At 39.0% G+C, this 18,605-nt stretch overlaps 1 protein-coding gene across 2 annotated transcripts in view; it reads left to right on the plus strand.

The window, feature by feature from the left end:
* Positions 1-18,605, plus strand: part of Vsnl1 (visinin like 1) — a 124,415-nt gene that overhangs the window by 19,904 nt on the left and 85,906 nt on the right. The window contains exon 1 of one of the 2 annotated variants that reach the window (XM_046441300.2): positions 1,904-2,180. The exons of the other annotated variant lie outside the window; for it this stretch is intronic. The gene's annotated coding sequence lies outside the window, so the exon portion shown is untranslated. Of the gene's footprint in view, positions 1-1,903; positions 2,181-18,605 lie in introns of those variants that run through there. 2 annotated transcript variants of the gene reach the window in all.

The raw sequence follows: 18,605 nt of genomic DNA on the forward strand, positions 1-18,605 counted from the left end.
GCAGAAGATGCTTTAGTGGGGGAAATCGACAAAAAATGGGAAATTACTTTGAAAGCCTTAGTCTTTAGGACTAACAAAAGCGATTCTTCCAGAATTGACTTTGTCCCCGCCCCATCCTGGAAAACATAAAGAAATTGCCTGGCCCCGGAGCCCCGCTGCGCAGTGCGCACTGCGGCCCAGGAGCGCGGGGCTGGAGCCCGCCCGACTCAAAACGTGCTCGGCTGCCGCAGCGCGTGGCTTCCGCACGGCTCCGGAATCCAGGTTTCCGGGGTCACCAGCATTGGGAGGAATTGCCCCGCCTGGAAGGGACGGCCGGAGGGGTGTCCCGGGAGTCCCGTCAACGCGCTCTCCCTCGCGCAGCCTTCCCAAGGCGTCTGGCCGGGGAAAGCACGTTCCTAAGCTCCCAGCTGGAAGGCTGGCTTTGAACGTGGCTTAACTTCACCGCCTGAGACCTCACCTAGCACGAACCTTCGTTTGCCAAAGACTCGTGGGGTAGTTTTTCTGGATCCCGGCTTAAGTAACCTTAAGTGCGTTCAAAATTGGATTCCCCTTTTGGAACCAGGAGCAGTTGCCTCTTGGCAGCGGAGATTAGTCAGTGTAGAGCCCGTTTGCCACGGGAGGCGCTCTTGATGTCCGCAGCACAGAAAGGTCAACGCTGCAGTTTTCCTAAACGTGGAAAGATGGTGGAAGACACTCTGCAATCACTGCTTAAGAAAAATGTTGATCTTCATTGTTCTCCCCGAACTTCTCTTCCTTGAAAATAAAACTCCCACCTAAATGTGAAACCCAGAAGTGACTTTCGTTAACTGCATTTATTCCTAAAGCAGAGGACAGTGCCTTTTAATATAGTAGGTGGTTCAATGAATAATTGTTGAACAGATGCAATTGGGGAAAGTGATCAGGTTAGGAACATCTGAGAAATCTTTCCAGGTAGGGAGGGACCAATACTTTCTGAACACTAATCATTGCCAAGTCTTCTAGGCTTTGGCAGGCCTGTTGGGGTGCAGGGCAGGGCTGGCAAAAAGTTGTAGATCTTCAAGGGCACAAAGGGGGCTTTATAAATAGCCTAGTCCGAGGCCTGAGCCCTCAAGCCAGTATTCCCAGAATGACTCATTCTTTTCCCTCCACTCTCCCACTCCTCAAAAAAAAAAAAAAAAAGAAAGAAAAGAAAAGAAAGAAAGAAAAAGAAAAAAAGAAAGATATTCAATAAACATTTATTTTACGTATACAGAAGATGCTTATTAAGCTTTTGTAGATTGCATGACTTTTCCAAGGCACGCTGGCCAAGAAGCCTTGGGCCCAGCTTCCTGCAATACACATTTTTCCTTCACGGTTCTGAACTGGCACCCTGTGCTAGCTGAGCCAACTCCTAGTACTTTTAGCGTAAGACCTCGCTCGAATGAAATGGCCCATGGCAAAATGAAAAGTATAGTCCTTCTTTCAGTGAGTCAGGTAGACATGCTCACAGCTTTCAGAGTAAGCTTTCTTGTAATATTTCTGCAGTTTTCTCATTCACCTCACAGGCTGACAAAAGGTAGACGAGAGGCAGCTTAGGGCTGGGAGCAGCAGGAAAAGCGGGCTCCACGTGTCCCATCTTGGCCTCAGCCAGTCACCAGGGTCGTAACCGCAAGGTGTGGTGATCTCAACCCGCCGTCCCTGGTTCCGGTCCAGGTACAGGCTGCTCCGGTGGGGTTTCCAATCTACCTTCCTTTTGAGTTTCCGCTAAAATCTGGAGACTGGGAATCCACCCGCGGAAACTCCGAGCCCCTCTAACTGAGCATGCGCCATTGCCTGGCGGCTTTTGGTCACAGGCTCCCAGGCTCTCCAAGCTGGGCTGCGGAGCAAGGGGAGGAGAGAGAAGAGGAAAGGGGAGGGGGTACCTGGGGAGGCGGAGGCTCGCGCGCCTGCGCATCCAGCTCCAGGGACCCTAGGTTTTCTATGGGATTCCCAATCTGCAGCAGAGATTCACCCGAGCGTGGTGCGGCGGTGGCTGGGCTTGCAAGGCGCGATCCGACAGGGATTTCAGCAGCCCAGAGCTCCGAGAAAAAGAGAGAGAAGGAGAGAACCACACACCGAGACGGCTTAACCGTTTACCTGAATTAAATATATATATATATTTTTTAAAAAGAACTGTTGAGTTTTATCATTTTCGTTAAGTGACCGTGCGCAGCGCTATAACTGTAAGTGGAAAATACAATCTTCGTTGCATTTCTGCATGTGTAGCACAGCCAATTGTCAGGGAGATGCTTGGCTATTGTCACATACTTTGCTTTGCATAAATGCTTTTAAATGCATGGTGACAATTGCCTTGGTTAATGTTGTCGAACAGAATGTGCTGTTAGTCCATGGGGGACCTTTGGGATTACTGGGGGTGGTGGGGAGAGGAGTGTTTATATGCGGCGTGTTTCGGGAATTGTCTTAAGCTAGATTTAAGATAGGTGAACCGAGATTCATTTTTAGTTTCAGTCTATAAATAGGCGGATTTCCATAGGCAGATTTAAGTACCTAATTGACGGACCATGAAGTTTTCCGGTTGCTGATAAAACTATTGAGCGGTTGCAGTCAAGTACCAACCTGTCATCCGTGGGGTTGGTGCACCATTTTTCCTCACCGTGAAAAAGCAGCAAAGGTGTTTGATAAGTAAAACTGAGTGGATGAGATTGGTATGACCATCGGGGTTGATTGCTAAGCGGAATGTTTAAAACCCAAGGAGTTGGGCGCAAAATAAGCACATTTCTCTTAGTACTTAGAACTGAGTAATTTTTTTGGTTTTATTTTTCGTCACAATGGTGAATAGGGATGGGAGGGTGGCGGAAGAAAGCTGTTTTACTGCACTGTCGATTTTGAACCGAATCTGAGAATCAGAGTTGCTGAAATGGGGACTATCAGCCCCAAACTAGTTACCTGCCTTTGCATTCCGTCTGTGCCTTCTGGAACGCAGGTTGAGAAATGCAAGCCCAGATGTTACATTTGGTGGTGTTTCTTTAAAGGAGAAAAGGTCGTTTTGCGTTTTGAGTTTAAATGGGTTGTTCCTTGCCCAGAAGTGGAAGAAGGGTCTTTGCAAGGTCAAACCCCATGTGGAAATCAGATTGCTGAATACTCTCCTCGGTGTAAGGGGGCAAGGAATGGAGATGCTCCTTATCGTGGAGGAGATGAGATGGTGAGAGCACAATACTGCATGGATCAGTGCCCTGCCAGATGCTGGAATGGGAATCCATTTTTCTAGAGTTGTCCTCCTGTCAGTATTTTGGGGACTAAAATGGAATGAAAATGCTGATGGGTGCGGAAAGCACAAAGTATACACTCTGTGTCACTTTCCACTTGAAGGCAAGAGAAGCTGTGAGATCTATTTCTATACATTTTTTTTATTTAAAGGAATTTCAGGTTGAGCTAAATTTCAAAATGAAACTCTTGTGAAGACACATTTTACTCCCACCGTAATTTAAACTGCCAACATTTGTGTGTGGTGTGCATGTGAGTACCGCATCACTGTGTGCCTAGCTCATGAATGTGCTCTCATGGAGCCTTGGTGTCTAATAACCTCAGGAAATGCTGCACTGAAGCAGGTCGGCAGAGCGGCGTGAGACATGCAGGCTAGAGAAGAGCAGGGCAGTGTGTCTGGATTTCCACAGAAAAGCAGATCCAATCTCTCCGGTGGAATTACATAAATTTTTCCCCAACTAGGGGGCTTCATTATAACCCTCTTTGGCCCTTTGATCAGTCCAAGTATTTCCAAACCCTCAAGGGAATTTATAATTTATTGAAATGGATGAAACCTGAAATTGGAAATTAGAGAATAACCTCTCCTTGGAAATCAAAGTATACATCATCCTGCCTTCTCTATTCCTTCCTCCTTTACTCCAGAGGAGGAGGACCAATCAATTGTCACAATTGAGCCATACTCCTTTGTCATCCCTGAGAGTTGGCATTGGTTCAATGAATGGTGCAGGTATTGCTCTGCATTGATAAATGGGTGGTAGAGAAAAAGGGGAAATCAGGTATTAAAGCTCTTAGGTATTTGGTCTCAGATTCACTGGATCATAGGCTAACATTCTAGAGGGTCAGATCAAGCACAGACCTTGTAAAACATCTAGTCCGAACCCCTTGTTTACAAACAAGGAAACTGAGGCTTAGAACCTTGGAGCTATAGAAAAGTCAATTGACTTCTAGTCTGTGGACTACACAACTAAAAAGTAATGTTGAGTGGAGATGTTCCCTCTCTCTGCAGTTTTCAGCATCCTGAGTGACTTTGCTGCAGTCTTCAGATAAATGTCTGCTTCTTAGCACATCTTGTGAAATAGTCTCCAGGGGGGCCTTTTACACCCTTTCTCTTTACTTCTCTTTTCCTTGTAAGCTTTCTTTCTCTTTTCCGTTGCCCCTCACCTCTAATATACCCACCTCATTGGATTTTTAGTCTACCCTTCCTGGCCTCCTCTGCTTCTCTGTCAATTTGGGGGGGATCTGTACAGTTTGGGGGAGCACTGGCAAAACAGAAGGCATGAGCAACTCCTGTATGAGAACTGTCCAGAGCCCATTTCATCCCTTCCTGCTCTACTCCCCAGAATCCTCTGGGAATCCAGCTTTAGAGACCTTGCAGGTGCCTTCCCAAGCCCTCTGCCCATCCGGCCTCCTCCAGAATTGCTGCAGCTGTAGGAATAAGGACCTAGTGGAGTGAGGAAGCTGCAGTGTAAACACAGTGGGCTCTGCCAACTCTTCACTGGCTCCTAGAAGGCAGAACCCAAAGCCTGTCTTCAGTCTTCATGGAAATCCTCCAGATGAAACCACCTGCCGAGAAGGGGAGGGAAAGGGCCTGGAAGACTGCAGAAGGGTGCTTGGCATGGTGCTACAGAGGAGGGTGATGAAGATTTTAGACCCCTGAGAGCACTGAAAGTACACGCCCAGCATTCCTTCAGGCTGCACTTTCCCTCCTCTTGCGCAGCTTTCTTCCTGACTAGCTGGACTGGGGCTGCGCAGCAGCAATGGGGCCTGCCCAGCTGCCTCCCTTCCTTCGTCCTTTCTTTTTTCTCTCCCTTCTTTTCTCCATTTCTCCCTTGCATCCATAAAAATTTCCCAAGTGCCTACACAATAAAGTTCTAGGCCTCTTAAAGATAACCTGGATTCTCAGTTCTTTCTCCAAAAATGGGATCTTCCAGGCATTTGGAAGATGGCCGCAACCACAGCAAATGTCCCCTTTAGGAAAATGCTAGCTATTCTTCTCCCAGAAATATGGGGGCCTTAGGGGATGTGGGTGAGACGGGCAGGAGGTGAGGCCAGAGGAAGGCCACGTTGGAGTCTCTTTCTCATTTGACAGAGAGTTAAATAGTCTTGGAAGTCGATGAGACTAAGGATACAAGATGGTGAGGGCTCAGCGTGTGCACAAGTTGGCAGTGCAACATCACCCTCTCCCTTCTTCCCAGACCTTTACTGAATTAGGATGAGCTCTGCTTGAATAGATTCTGTATGTATGTGTGTGTGTGTGTTTGTGTGTGTGTACATATATATTTATATATTGATATATTTATATATTTGTCATATTATTATATAACAAATAATGTTCTTGGTTAATTAGGTGATATCTAGTCTTGCCACCCCATTCCAGGCTATTCTGAACCCCAGGATTCCTCTGCAGAGACCCAGACTTGTAGCTGCTAAGTGTCCTACTTTGATTTGCTATATGTGAATCACATTGTTTAATTGATCACATGACCAGGAATGCTCTAGTGCTCCTGTATAAGAGCTTTTACATAGAATAATATAATTAGGAATATTGTCCTGGGTAAGCTACAGGCTTTTAATTTGGATTGCATAGAGATATGGATTCCAAACATGGCTGAGAATCTTCCTGGGGAGTTTCAAAATATGACATCTGACATCAATATCAAATGTGGCTTTCTAATTGATAAGATCAATATATTTTAATGTTGTTCTAAAGGTCTTTTCTTTGTATTCAGTGATTTCTATTCTCCTTGAATTAGTGATTATCTAGAAATATAGGAAGACTTTTTTTATAGAAGGGATCACATTCAACTAATCCAAGGTTTCAAAATCAACAATATCCATCTCAGTTACATATAGTAGATATGAACATTAATTTTCTTTAAGTATCTAATGATGTAGAGTTAAATTAGTGAATGATGTCTATTTCTACCCCATTGGTTAATTCACATAATTAACAGAATAGACGCACTGATAAGTTACCAAATCATCCCTACGATACAAAAAATATATATATAATCTTTAGTGAAATGATTATCTTGAACATATATCTACAATATGAAAACACAGTCTGCAAGGGCAAAAATTTCAATAATCTTTTTCACATTTCCATATTTACACAATGTATTTTTATAGTAAAAATTTAATAATATTTACCAATTAAATGTTTGTTCTAATAAGAATCATTTGCATGTCCCTTGTTAATTATATTGACAAATCATTTCTACTAAAGCTATGCATATAATTAACATTGCTTTAAATATCCTGGTTATTAAGGAAAATGCTAAAGATTATTTTATAATTTATTTTTAGTGAAGGTATAATGCATTATATTAATGCCTTTAAAAGTAGAATATGCCTTTTCATTCCCTCATATGAGTATCCTCCCTTTTGTTTCTTAATAAGTAAAAAGATAAATTATTTTTACCTATTTACAAAAAAATTGGTATTCATAAGTCAAAGAGGAAATAGAAATCTAGACTTTGGTGGCTTTGTGTTCCACTTATTTAAATCATGGTCTCTCAAACTATGGAATTATTTTAATGTGTTCATACTGTGAAGGGACCTCAATACTTCATTTCTCATTTGCAGTTTATTTCTAAAGATGACTTATGCTTTCTTAAGTGAATCAAAATAGTTTGAGTAGCTCCCAGCTTGGTTCATTGAGAACTTCATTAAGGGAAGGATCTCAGGGATGCTTTAGAATCTAGTTAATGAATGAAACAGAAATGGAATAGCAAATTACTGAAGAATCCTCAAGGAGGTTTGACACCTTAATAATAAGGTGCCTCTGAATACATTAGAGATGTTCTATAACCTTATCAGCTAACTTAAAGCACACAAATTGGGTAACTTTATGATTCTTGGGTTTCTCTGGATTTCTCCATGGCCTTACTTCACTGCCTTCTTACCAGAGATGACCTGCTGTGCAACCACCAAGTGTTTATTTTTGTTAAAAATAAATGCATGGTATTTCCAACAACTTGTTGTATTATTTCTGGGTGAGCATTCTATTCCCTTTTTTTCTGAATTACATTAAGACATGGAGTACTCTCATTCAACAAGTGGCCTTCAATCTCAATATTGCTATTAAAATAATTGCTGAACTCTTTATAGAAAGTGAGTTCTTTTAATTAAAAATATTTTATTTTTATGAAGTATTTCTCTTAAAAAGTGTTAACAAGCCTGTTAAATTTACTTGCAATTATTATAGATCCATAAGATAAATCCTATTTTTCTCAATTCTTACTCACATAAGTATTTTCTGAAGAGAGAAATCTATCTATCTTCAATTTAAATATACTTTTTCTCTCTTACTTGGTATTTGTTTATTATCTCTTAGGTTCTGAAAGACTATGAACTTTTGGAGAGCTGTGTATAAACAGATTTTTTTTTTTGCAAATCATTAACATGTTAAATGTGCTTTGAAGCCCAGATGATTTTTTAATGCAAATAACCAATCTTAGTATTTCTATCCTTTTATATTTCAGAATTTTTTTGTAGTTTATTTTTTTAAAGTAGTAAACTGTGGTACTCCAGGATTACCTTGTGTTTAATATTTTGTATTTGTTGTATTAATTTGTGATGAATGTGTTCTTTCTGATTTCTTGAAATCCAATCTTAAATTTTGAATAAAATGTCTGCTAGGAGACTCATTAAACATTATCAATAGAATTGAAATGCTTACTAATATGATATTTTTATTTTGAAAATATCAAGTAATGCTGTACAATTCTGTCTTTGATTAACGGCTCGTATTTGGTAGAATTCTTGGCATCAGATTTTATGAGTTAATGGAAAACTATCAATTTTGTTTATTCCAGAAGTTCAAGTGTTTCTGCAACTTTTACATAAAGTGCTTGGTGTTTGCTTTCTTGCTCATATGGGAAGTTTTATGAAAATTTTTAAAACGTGAAATAAATGTAATCTTTACAGATAAAATTGTTAGTTTTGCTTTAAATGATTATGGTATTCTTTCCCTAGAATGAGATGAAAACCATCCATTTAATTTTTTATCTTTTTTAGTATGTGAGTGGGAAAACTCCTCATCAATATTTCAGTTGACTCAAAAAATTATGAAAGGAAATATAAACAAGAATTTTTCAAGCTAGATGCAATTAGTTAAAAATCCCCGGGTCCACAGTTTCTTAGTTCTATGAGCTTGAATAAATTGTTTAACTTCTCAGTCTCTGTTTTTATACAAATTCACAACATTCTTGAACAGAAAATAGATTATATATGTAAAGAATATAATGTCTTATTATTGAAAATGTGTAATAAATGGTAGATATTCTTATGATTGTCATCCTTTTTATCAGGAACCAATGTTTCACAAACAGCTTTGATCTCAGAGATGTAGGAATCCCATTCATAATGGAACTCCTAAATAAGGAATTCAGCTTTGAAAAATGGTGGACAGTTAACAGTGCTTAACTTACCTGATGATAAAACAAATATTTATTGAGTAAGGGTGCCAAACATGTGTGGTAACTGTAGAACATTAAATAAGCTCCCATCCCAGCCCTCAAGAAATTTATGCCTAAAGGGGAAGACAGATAAATGCAGTGCAGTTAGTCAAGTGAATTTAAAAAGGCATTATGGATACGTAGAAGGGAGAATTTGGGTAAGAAATAAATAGCTACAGTGAAACCTGAAGCTTCCTATTTCTCCTACTACTTCCTTAAACACACTCCTTTCCATTCTACCTTTATTGTCACCATCCTGCCATACAATTGGGAACAACAGACTATGGAACTGAAAGGACATTTTTTTTCCTTATTGAATGTATTTTAAGGTTAACTATGGATTATTGCTCAATGTCATTAGTTGGCATATTCCCCATCCCCATAGTTGATCACTGAATTTCAATAAAAACATTTGAAGAGCGCTGCCTTTTTAAAAGGTTAAATATTATACTCTAATACTTCTATCATGAATACCTTCCAAAAAAGGGATTTCTATCTGATACTCTCCACACCTCCACTATTATTCTAGCTCATTTCATGACTAATCTTTCAATGTGTGTCTGTGGGAGGAGCCTTCTCTGATCTACGAATTCATTCTTTTCTCCCAGGGCTTTTACAAAGAAAATATACCTCCTAACAGCTCTTTTGTGTCTAGTCCCTGCATACACACACACACACACACACACACACCAAATCCAAAATGGCCTCACTGTCTTTAACTCTTCAAAGAGCCTTTTCACTTCCCCTCAGAATTTTTTTCCCTCTCCCTCTATTTCTTCTTCCATTTGTTGGGGAATTTCAAGTACATTTTTGTCTGTGAATCAAAGGAGCATCCTTTGTTCCTTTGGAAGTCCTTGAAACTTTCACCTAAGTTCTGAGTATGTAGTAGGAGGGGTCCTAGATGATTCACAGAATTGGGTAGGATTTTTAAATTTCTCTTGAGTTAATTTTCTTAGCTGTGAAGTGAGGATAAAATACAACCTTACAGGGTGACAAAGACTTAACATAGCAATGTATACATAGCACTTAAAAGAGCTTAGCACAAAGTAAATAATCTTCCTCCCCCTGCAGACCTCCTTCTCTCCTTCCATCTCTTCTCTGTTGTGCCCATCCTCTCAGTCTGCATTTCATCATTTTCCTACTCTAGCTGTTGAACTGTTCTGTATATTTGTCCTAATAGGCTGATAGTGAAATAATAGCCAATACACACATTTCTGTGTAGCATGACGACTGTGGTCCTGGAAAAGGTGTGCTAACTGAATCAACAGCTTAGAGCTGTTTTCTTGCTTCTGTTTAGAAAAGCCCTTTCATTGATTTAAGACATGTCTCCTACCAAAGTTTCCAGAGCTTCCAGAGCTTCCAGGTCAGTCGATGAACAATCCTCTCCCACTCTAGTGACTGTATGATGCATACCATCACTAAAATCAGAGGACATCTGTCAGCCCTTAATTGCCTTCTGATCTTTATCCTCTCTTTCCCTTCCATTTCAGCCATGTGACTGTGGCCCCTGTAAAAACATTCCAGCAGTCATCATGCTTCACCTCTTGTGCCAGCTCTGGCACTGTGACTTGCATGCCTTTTGTCCATCAAATAACATCCAAAAAAAAAAAATGTGAAAGGGAGGCCCTAGTAGCATGCTCAACAGTGTTACCGAAGATGTTCAGTCAGGATCCTCCTGTGAGAGCCTTCACTAAGGGCAGGTAGTATTAATAATGTCTGAGTGGCCCCGGGGTCAAGTCCACTGTGTCTGTTTAGCCTTGTTTGACTTTAATTGCACAGGAACTATGTTAAAATATAGTTATTAACATTTCATTATAGTGCTGAAGAATTCTGTTGGGAAAACTGCTTTAAAAAGACAAAAGCTGAGCTATGTAATGGAGATTCCACAAACTCTGGACTCATTAGATGTGTATTGAGGCCTCATGCTGTTCAGCCTTGAAAATTATTTCATTTCTCTAAGCTGCTGGGGAAATAAGTATGATATTACCTGCCCTGTCTAGTTAAGTTGAGTCAGTTGTGAAAGTACTCTGAGGATTGTACCACCTAAGGGTAAGAATCTTATCATTATTATCCACTAACTTTAGAATTTTAGCTTGCCCTTGATTAAAACAAAATTAATTTGAGGATCAAATTACTAATCCCATGCAAATTATTACAAGGAGGTTATTTTTGCTGAAATAAGTCCCCTATTCCCTCTCAACCCCATTCCATGTCCTAAGATAGAATGATAAATCAATGATAACTATAACCAGGTCTTCCCAATCAAATTGATTTTTTTTGTACTGGAGAATGTACCCAGGCTTGCTTAACCACTGAGCCACATCCCCAGCCCTTTATATATATATATATATATATATATATATATTTTTTTTTTTTTTTTTTTTTTGAGACAGTGCCTCACTAAGTTGCTTAGAGATTTTATCTGCTAAGTTGCTAAAACTGGCTTTAAACTCTCAATCCTCCTGCCTCAGCTCCCTGAGCCACTGGAATTACAGAAATGCACTACTGTACCCGGCCTTAAAAAATTATTTTAAAATAAAAAACTCTGGAGAGAAAACCCTAAATCATTGAAGGTTTGAAACACATTGATATCATCTATATTTATCTCAGATTTTTGCATGTAGTTGTAGAACTTGGCCCACAGCCATTTCTTAGTGGAGTGAGCCTGTCTCCATCTCCAGAGAGAAACCTGTGAAAAGAAAGGCAACCATGGTCATGTCTGTGTATTTATTCTAGTAGGGAAAACTTGGGAATAAGCTCTGCATCCCACCAGGGTCCAGAGGATATGAAGGTAACTTGACCTTGCACTCCTGGAATCAGCATGTGTCTACAGATCTGGATGATGTAAGGGCAGTGAAACTGTCAGGAGAAACAAAAGGACCATGTATTCGGTGTCCGCAGAGAATCTGTCTTAGACAGGCTTTGAGCCTGCTTATGCAGGCCAACAGGGATAAATTCTCTGCAGAGACCACAGAAATCATTTATGAGCTGCCCACAGCTTGCATTATCAAAATCTGATCCTTCTCTAGGAATCCGTCCTTAGCCATTTTTACCAAAAGTTCTCTCTGTCCTCTAGACACATATAAGCAGTGTGTACACACCAGCTCTCTTATAAGAATGGAAGTTCTTTGGGGGGAAGAAACTGTGTTTGATCACTCCAGTGAGACTTTGCCTGTGTCCTATAGAGCCCCTTTGCCTTGCCTCCTGCCGAGAGGCAACAGGGAAAATAATGGAGAAGGGAAGCCAGGGGGACAGAGTACTCTTCTCCACTGCTAGACTGAAATCCTAGCTCAAAATTGAGCTGAAAAAAAGAGAAACTGAATTAGATACATAGTAGGACTTTATATTTAAATTAAACTGAATGTTTTAAGATGGAGGGGAAAAAAACAGCTGAAAATATATAGATGTGACAGATATATCATCCTAGGATGGGAAAGGGAGCCGTGGTAGAAGATTGAGGGGAACAAAGCAGGCTAAAGCTAGATGGCCAACCCACTCGATTAAACTGCTTTTTTAAGGAGCAAAATGAGATGGAATATGGATGGTTCAATTTTAAAATAAGAGGCTTTGGCAAGAATTGCTGGGGTGGATACTAGAAAGAACTTGGTGTGAGCTAGGAGCAGATAGGAGAAAGGGATCTGGATTCAGGCTACCAAGAACACAGGAAAACAGGAAAGGTGAAGGAAAGGTGAAGTCTTCCAAGGAGTACTCAGTAGAAGACCATGCACGTGGGGTTTGTGTAATTCTTCGTTAGTCATTAGCTAAAATTGAATTCATGTGAATGAATACTGGAAGTTTTCCCTAGGCTAAGTCTTGAGAGAAAGCAAATGAAAGCAGAAATCATTTGTAGCTTCTGATAATAATAGTAAAAATACTGTAAAAAAAAAAAAGTTACACAAGCTAGCACAATGGCACATGCCTGTAATCCTAGAACTCAGGAGGCTGAGGCGGGAGCATTGCAAGTTAAAAATCATCCTCAGCCACTTAGCAAGGCCCTAAGCAAATTAGAAAGACCCTGTTTTAAAAAAATTATTTAAAAAAAAATTTTAAGGAGTCTGGGGATGTGGCTTAGTGTTGCACACCCCTGGGTTCAATCCATGATACTGACAAAAAAAGAAAAAAGAGCTTATCAGGCAGAGGACACTGTGTTGGGTAACATTGCACCTTTACATGGTGAGTGTTTTAAGGTAAGCTTTGTTCTATAACTGAGAAATTGGACCTCAGAGAAGAATGATCTGCCCAAGGTCACACAGCTACTTGATGATAGAAGTCTTATTTAGATCCAGGATCCTTCCTCTCTACCAATCTACAACCAAGCAAACAGGGCTTTAAAAAAGATTACATGGAAAGCATATATCCTTGGAGAAAGAATGCAATGGACTTCAGTATACACATCAACCAGCTTTAACTGAGGCCACTGTGTTTTAACTTCTGTCCCCTTTCTTCTCCCTCATAGTGGGTTAGTTGAATAAATAAGGCATTATATAACTTCACCAATAAATATTCAAATATGTATCTACAAGGACACTCTAAAATATATTCACAATACTATTAGCAGAGCAAGAAACATTTCTTAATATCATCAACTATCCAGTCAGTGTTCAAATCTCAAAAGTATTTTTATGGCTTCTGTGAGTCAGAATCCACACTAAGTTTCAGTGTCTGTGGTGGTAAACAGACAGCAGTCCATTTTAGCCAGGACAGGAGCTCTTCTCATTGGAGGGAAGTATGGTGTGGATAAAAGAGATGTGGATTTACAGTCAGGGCCAGTCACTCTAAACAAGTTGTCTAAACTTTGGAAAATGAAAATTATACCCCTGCACTTGAAAGGATCAACACAATCCATTTGAAAGTGCTTAGAACATTGTGTGGCATGTACAAAGTCTTAATGAATGTTAGTTTCCTTTCTTAAAAAGAAAAGCAGAAAAGGAAAAGGGAAAAGTGGAGTCAGAGGCCAAGAAGCTTGAGGAAACTTCTTGGAGTGCTTTGGCTACGGGTCCCTGGAGAACATTCTCATTTGTTTCTGGATGGAAATTTGACCATGATTGTGCCAAAGTGGCTAATGACTAATGCTTCTGAGTCTTCCCCACTGACATGTTTTAGTTCCCATACAGAAGGGAGGCAAATCTGTGACTTCAAAATTATGTTAAATTTAGAAAAATGACAATATTATAAAATATTTTTTACTTCATGTCAATTAAAAATAATATAAAATTTAAATATGACAAATTATATTAGTAGAGGCTACTAATATGTTGCAGAGGTAACAATTTAAAAGTAAACAATAAAATTAATTAATCTGATTTAGGTCTGAGTTTGCTTTTGTTCATAAATTTGGGCAAGTCACTTCATTCCTCAAAGTCTCAGTTTCTTAGAGTATAAAGTAGAAGTTCTGAATAAGAAAATCTTAATCTAAAGATCAGACATCAGCAACATGGGAAATTTTTAAAAAATTTCTTATATATTAATAAAAACAAAATCTGAATTCTTACTCTACTGTTTACTTGAGAATGTGGCCTTTGCAAATAATTTAATCTCTCGGAGCCCCAGTCTTCTCATTTGTTAAATGTAAATTATAACCTATCTCACAAAATTGTTATGAAGATTAGAAATAACATATATTATATGCTTAGCAGAGCCTTAGTCCTTAATTGACAATCGATAACGATTATTATCATCATGGCTAGTTTTTAATAAAAAGAATCATATTTGTTTTACTCAAAGAGTTTACTTTTTTAAATTTTTATTCTTAAGTTTTAGGTGGTCACGAATAACTTTATTTTACATTTATGTGGTGCTGAGGATGGAACCCAGTGCCTTGAGCATGCTAGGTGAGCACTCTACCACTGAGCCACAACCCCAGCCCCTCAAAGAGTTTCTTACTTACATCAGGAATTTAAATTTATAATCAAGAAGTAGAGCTGAGCATAGCTGACAGACAATTTCTTGCATTGGACTCATCTAAAACCATTTGTTAAATTAATGGATATTCTACCTAAAATATAGGTACTTGAATTAGCACAACATATGTAAAAGTGCTCAGAGTAGAAGCATGGCAGCATCATTTTTGTGTGCTGTTTGCACCTATGGACTTAGAAAATGTAAAGTGAGCAACTTCTTCTTCTATATGTGGGACTGATTCCTAAAATACCACCAGGGGTTGCTGGCAAAGAGTACACCATTTTCTGTGACAGGTGTATGGGGTTGTACACATGAGTGGAGACTCATTGGAAGATGGTATCATAGAAGGATGTTTAAAAGTCCATACATTATTCCAGCTAGCATCTTTGAGTCATTCTGATTGGTTCCTGTGGACTAAGAAGGAAGCCTTCTTTCTGAATTTGGATTGAGCATGGACACCATGGTTTTTTATCATGGTGGTTGAGATTGCTTCATTATAAAACTGAGGCTTCCTGGTTATCTAAAATTAGATGGAAGGACACAATTATTCTTCTTAAGTGAAGGAGATAGAGATGCTTTTTTCTTTCAGAAGACTTTTTTCTAGATTTACAAACTCTTAAAAAAAGGGCTACTCTTGGCATTCCGGGTAATTGGTTGAGCAGATAGATGGCTTCTTCAGGTCCCTGCTATATCACAGCTTTGATGTGAGCTTCATTGAAGGCTAGGGGTTTGGTCTTTTAAGTACTTGGTAATACATTCTCTGAGTAAAAAGAAAAACACTTGCTCATTGCAGAAATTGTGGAAAATGAAACAGGAAAAAAAATCACAATGTGGTTATATTTTCCATTTTGATTTCTAATTGAGACTACTTATTTCTTTAAAATCTGTGCCCTACTAACAGAAACATGATTCTTTCAATTAAAAGTCTTTACAAATGTAATTTTTAAATTCCTGAATCATAGTCCATCAGGTGTATATATTAAGTTTATTTCAGTATTTTCTTATTGTTCTACATTTTAACTTTTTAAATACCACTGAAAAGAACATATTTGTGTATATAAGCTCCAACCCCTGCCTAGACAATGTCCTTTCACACGAATTTCTTCCCATCTCCAAGAAAGTAAGTAATTTCTTCTAACCCAGTCTTGCTGCTTAGCAGCAGAGGTTTGGACTCTAGAGAAAAGCTGGCCTAAGGAGTCAGAACAGTTAGTACTTTGGGGAAAATGCATCTAAATTAGCAATTCTCAGGGTGGCTGTAAGAGCAGATGGCTGCCTTCCTCTCAGAGCCTCCGGAAAGCCTCTCTTGATCAAAACCTACCTGCAGCTGTCTGAAATCACATTACTTCTGTCATTGTTTTAGAGCAGGTGATCAGAAAGAGAACCCGGCCTAGCTGGGATCCAAGGGCACTGTGTATGGTTTTTATACATGCTTGGCCTTCACTGTCCTGACCACTACCACTGGCAGCACCACCACCAAGCTTGTCTTCATCATTCCTAGCAGAAGCCTTCCCAACCAGACTGTGAACTCCTTGAAGGTAGACCCAGCGCCACATTAATCTCTGGACCTCGGAGGGGTCTGAATACCTAACCCGTCCTCAGAGAACATGTTTATGTGCTTTAAGACAGATTTTGCTCATTTACATTTTAACCTGAACAAATTCATGGGGTATTTTATTCCCCCTAAAAATAAGTTTTGTTAAAAGAAGCCCACTGCAGGAGGCAGTGAATGATAAATTTCAGAGTATGGCATGTCTCCTGCCAGCCCCAAGCCCCACTTTGACAGTCCATGTCTTTAACAGATTGGATTTTTTTTCCACTCATACAGCAAACATCTCTTGCTCTTAGTATATGTCAGGAATTGAGCTTAGCCTCAGAGATACACAGATACTTTTTGTTATTTTGGTAAGTATTAAAATACTAATTTATTGTATTTATTTGTTCATTTTATCTATTTTAATGAATAAACAATATTGTTTTTCTTAGTTATATATAATATAATCAATGATAAAATTTGTGAGGAAATAATATATAGTTTTTTTTTATTGGTTGTTCAAAACATTACAAAGCTCATGACATATCATCTTTCATAAATTTGATTCGAGTGGGTTATAAACTCCCATTTTTTTTACCCCAAATACAAATTGCAGAATCACATCAGTTACACTTAAGAAAAACCTCTGCCTTTAAGAAGTTCATGGTCTAAAGCAGAGGCTAAATGAAGTGGGCCAGAGTACTAAAAACAAGTATTAAAATGGTAGTATGTTGACCAAGTAGAATACCTGCTTAGTTTCTTTCCCTTTTAAAACAAGACATTAAATGAAATTGACAACATCAACACATCCATGGGTTTTATGTTGTTCCAGGTTGCTGAACACACCCTCCCCCCTAAAAAAAAAAAAAAAAAACCTCCTAGACCCCAACAGTTGCTTCCATTTTAAGGGTAGTTTTAAAAGATCTTTGTGCCAAATATAGGCAATATTCAGGTGCCTATAGAAAATTCAGCACTTAAAAGCATCTGTTTTTACATTCCTTTGTATGAGAAACGTGTTATTAAATTGAACAACTACATGTAGACACAATTTAATAAAAGGAAGCAAATTACAAAATATTGCCAGTTCATCGCTTCATAAATTAAGTAAATCCTTAAAAGTGATTGATTGCAGATAGCATGCTAGAAGGAAAATTAGAGCTATAGCATCACAAGACCTGAATTCAAACCCCAGCATTGCCACTCACTAGTGAGATGGCTTCTACTTCTTTGCCTGCAAAATGGAAACTGTTAAGTCTGTCCTGCGTAGTCTTATAAAGATTTGATGAGATTATGCATCTGGCCCACCTAGGACAGAACTTGGAATAGAACGAATGTGCAACACCAGGAAGTTATAATTACGATTGTCTTAATAGTGATGTGTAAATAAACAAGACCCCCAGGTTCTTCCAGAATTTATTTACCCTTGAACAAAGCTGTGAGATCATACATTGCTTGTCTAATTCACCAGTGTATCCTTAGAGTCCAGTCCAGTGCCTAACATATTATAGATGCTTAATAAATATTCATTGAATGAATTATAGGATACCAAATGGTCTCAAATGTTTATCTAAGAAATGGAATAGGAAGATGGGAATTTCTGGCCACACGGGGAATATATTTCAGGGGCAAAAGAAACTGACATCTGCCTGAGCTCAGTCACCTGAGGCCTTTACACGTCTAAGGGATGCTTTCAGATATTCAAAATTCTTCACAGTTAATCCAGAAAGAAGGAGAAAGAGGAAGCGATGTCTTTTTGAAGTGTGCTGTTAACAGTCATTAGCACATATTGTCTCTTTGCCAGGGACTCTGCCAAGTGCTTTACCTGCATATTACCTCACTCGAAGTCACAACAATCCAATGAAATAGATATTTTCCCTACTTTAAATGAAGAACTTGATACTCACAGAAGTCAAGTTATTTGCCTAAAGTTATGAAGTTTGTAAGTGATAGCTCCAAGATCCGAATCAGAGCAGTGCTCACTTCATTTTGTTTTCTTTTTGTATTCACTTTGCAGCTTTTTAATGGAATATTAGCTCTCTGTTTCATGAATTAATTCATTCTTTCAACAAATATTTATTGAACATCTATCATTTGCCTCTGTTAGTCCTTGTAGAATCAGAGTCTAGTTGAAAAATAGGTATTAAACAAGCACAAAACAGCATCAAATTACAAATAAAAATTAAGTTACATTAAAGAAAATATGTGATGCTGTTAAGAAAATAAAACAGGAGACCTTCATGAGGATGTTTGAGGTACTAGATTCCGGAGAAATCCACTGAGGAATGGATTTCCAACTCAGCCTCCTGGGATTAGACTTGTTTACAGGTGCTGGGCCTTACACAGAAGGTTGTTGCTACATCTCTCTTTGAGAAGAAGGTCGTGGGTCTTTATCCCGGGATTTAGCATCTCCTGTTTTATGTATGCTTCACTTATGGGGCCTCAATAACAGAAGACCAGAGAACCTCGGTAAATCTCCAAGGGACCCTATGCTC

Source organism: Marmota monax, unplaced genomic scaffold, assembly GCF_021218885.2.
Source record: "Marmota monax isolate L192 unplaced genomic scaffold, Marmota_monax_Labrador192_F-V1.1 WCK01_AAM20220418_F8-fsc00010, whole genome shotgun sequence".
NCBI lineage: Eukaryota > Metazoa > Chordata > Mammalia > Rodentia > Sciuridae > Marmota > Marmota monax.